Genomic DNA, 3,684 nt, shown 5'->3' with positions numbered 1-3,684 from the left:
GGTTCACTAGTGTAGTGAAGTAACATGTATTTGGGGACGTCCTGCCTCATCGTCCACTACGCTATTGCGCATCCCATTCAATTCACATCAATCATTGCATTCTCGTCATGGGCCCTGTCCCAAGGACATTCAACAATAGAACGTTACATTTCCAGTCAGACCTGTGGGCGTCTCCTCTCCGCTAGTTGAAAACCAAAAGCGCTGTCCTTCGAATTCCTCATTTGCAACATCACGTCGAAAAGGCATCTGTGAACGCTTGGATTCACAAATACATCTATGTAGTGCGGCTGTGTGTGAAAATGGCAACTGGCTTCAATCACTAATGGGACTCCCCGCCCGTCGGTGAACGTCGGTACAGTGCTGCATGAGGGTCCACCGTTGATCGAGTACTACATTCCACTGACCCTTCACAAGTTTGTCCGCAACTGCAAAAATAGTATGTGAAACAATGGGACCATAGCAGAATCAACATATTAACCAATATTTCACTGCCATCGGGATCACATACATGATTGTAATTGCAAGATGCCATGCGTCAAATAGCAGCGTTGTGTGCGGGACGTGCTCGCCCAAAAGTAATTGCAGCTGGCACAGGTGAAATGAATCACCACAGGTGGAGGCTATACAGCCTGAAAACACATAAATTGCATACCCAAACCCCTCCCACAACCACACCCACTCCCAAATGCTACCGACAGGACTAGCGATGTTGGGCCTGGGGGACCTGATAGCACTGCAAGTACTCCAACCTCAAGAAGAAGACGAACACCAACGACTGCAACAACCGGCCGCACAGAGGAGACGCAGGAGGAGGAGGAGGAGGAGGGCAAGGCAGGGGCAGCAAGGCCCACCAGCACAGCCACTACCACCACGCAGGCAGCCCGCAATCCCACGCCTCCGTGCCAATCCGTTCAACCTCACTGCTGAGCAGATCCACACCCTCTACCGTTTGGACCGGGACACCATAACCGCCATTGTCGACATGACACACGCTGACCTTGTCAGCATGATAGATAGCCCAACCGCCATCCCACCCCTACTGAAGGTGGTGTCTGTACTCCACTTCCTGGCCACAGGCACCTACCAGCACACAGTCGGACAGTTGCATGGCATTTCACAGCCACTATTGTCACGGACACTATTCCAAGTGCTTGATGCCCTCCTGAAGCACGCAGACAACTACATCTGTTTACCACGCTCGGAGCAGGAGCTCACAAACGCAAAAGTGGGATTCCATGCACTTGGCGGCATACCGGGTTGCATTGGTGCCATCGACTGCACCCATGTGGAATTGGTTGTCCCACATGCCATGGAGGTCCAGTACCGCAACCGGAAACAATATCATTCCATCAATGTACAAATGGTGTGTGACTCCAACAGGATCTTTACACATTGTTGTGCCCGATTTCCAGGATCAACCCATGACTCTATGGTCTTGAGGAACTCTACAGTACCACGCTACATGGAGCGACACGCAGGGCACCGATCCTGGCTACTCGGTGAGTCTCATTTAATGCATGTGAATGTGGGGTAGGTGATGCGTCAATGACGTGGCAGGAAGGGGGGGGTGCGTACGTAGCAATGTTATTCCACAAACATCCTTCTTTGTCCACATACAGGTGATGCCGGGTATCCACTGAAGAGATGGCTCCTTACACCAATCCGGAACCCACAGAACCAGCATGAGGAGGACTACAACCATGCCCACTCACGTACCCATGTAGTCATAGAACAGGCATTCGGCCTACTGAAGGCTTGTTTCCGATGCCTCAGCAGGTCTGGCGGGGCACTCCTGTACCGCCATGAGAAGGTTGCAAAGATGGTCATGGCATGTGTAATGCTACACAACATGTGCGTACGTAGAAATGTGGCCATGCCCCCTGACGCAGAACTGCAAGCACCTGAAGATGGTCATGATGAGGGTGGGGATGTGGCAGCACCTCAAGGAGTCCGCGAGGCACAGGAGGCCCGTGAGATTCGTCAGAATATCATAGATGCATGCTTCTAGTACTCACGCCTGGTGGCTGTTACATGGACACGGGACTTGTGGCACTGTGTGTGTCGGGAACATGCACAATGTGGCCTGTACGCCAAGAAAGGCCTCGTACACAAAGATCAATGTCCACACATCTCATTGGATTAATGTGTATATATGTATTGCAAATGTGAAATGGTATTACACACCCAATCGACCCGCCACCCGGAAGAACCCTACACACCCCCTCCACCCTCCTACCTCCCCCCAGAACACCAGTGTCCAGAGATGCTCATTGTCATTGGTCAGACGCTATTGCAAGCCCCCTCTCCGGGTATCAGGGGCACCCCTGCCTGTGGAGCACAGGTTCCTCCCAGATCTGCGTTGGGGGCTGCCCTGGACGGAACTTGCAACGGATGATGTCTCTGCCTGCTCACGTCCATGCATGTCCCTAAGGGTTTGTGAGAGCTCAGTGAGCACACGGCGCACAGCGGCAAGTTCACCACATACATCTTTGGACGTCGCATGCAGTTCCCCCCTCAGGCTCTCGGTGCTTCTCTCCATTTGTCCCCTCAGGCTCTCGGTGCTTCCCTCAATTTGTGCCCTTAGTGTCTCTGTACTTCGCTCCATTTCTGCCCTAAGTGTCTCAGTAAATGTTTCAATGGCTGCCTTAGAACCCCCACATTCATCAGCATGCTCCTTGAGGAGCGTGGCCAGTTGCTGCTGTTGCACTATCATCTGCTCGAGGGACTGTTGCCTCTGCTGGGCCATGCCCATTTGCGGTGGTGTCACAGAGGGGCTGATCACCTCATGTTGCCTTGCCACAGGCCTTGTGGGGTTTGGCCAGTCGTCGTCTTGTGGGTGCCCCTGCGTGGTGTCCTCATGGTGTACGGGATGAAACATACAGGGGGATTGGGACAGGTCATGGATGGATCCTACATCTACAGCACCGTTTTCTGTGTCGGAGCATGCTGGCATGAAAGCAGTGTCACCTATGGTGCTGCTGCCACCAGAAGCAGTGCCTTCTGTGGCATCCATTGGGGGGGACCTGTGGTGCTGCTGTTGTGGACATGCTGGCTGCTGGGGTGCCTGTTGATGTCCCCTCCAGTGTGCTGCCACTCGATTCGTGCTGCTGACGTGTCTTGATCCGTGCAGCTGAGGTGGAGGGTCTGTGGCCGTTGGTCTTGGCCCTCTTTGCAGGTGTGCTGGTAGGGGTGTCCTGAAGCTCGTCGTTTGATTCGGACCCTGTGGTGGAGTAAAGGAGGGCAAGCGTTATTTATGGGTCTGTTGTAATTGGAATGGCAATGTATCACATGCATTGGGGTGGTACCTGAGGGTGATTTGGGTCAGGGCCTTGGGGGAGGTCTCATTTTCGTGTGGATTGAGGGTGCAGTTATTTTGCAGCCTGCAGTTAGGGTGTGCATGCTGCACATGCAGAGGGTGTTTTTAGGATTTTTACTTATTTATGTATTTAATCTGACTTTTACAGGGCGCCATCATGGCAATGTATGTGGACGTTCTCCTGGACATGTGTTTCTATTGCACTATGGGGACACATGGTGCTTCACATGATTGGACTTTGTGGATTTAGCGTTGTTTAATTTGGCCCACCTACCTGATTCTTCGGATGTCTGCACTCCTTTCTCCATCCCTCCGACTCCCTCTATGCTCTCCATTCCAATGGTGGAGGCACAGATTTCTTCCCAGGG

The sequence above is a fragment of the Ambystoma mexicanum genome, chromosome 2q (genome assembly GCF_040938575.1).
Source record: "Ambystoma mexicanum isolate Mex_15411 chromosome 2q, UKY_AmexF1_1, whole genome shotgun sequence".
In the NCBI taxonomy this organism is placed as follows: domain Eukaryota; kingdom Metazoa; phylum Chordata; class Amphibia; order Caudata; family Ambystomatidae; genus Ambystoma; species Ambystoma mexicanum.
Note: the sequence above shows the minus strand (reverse complement) of the source record.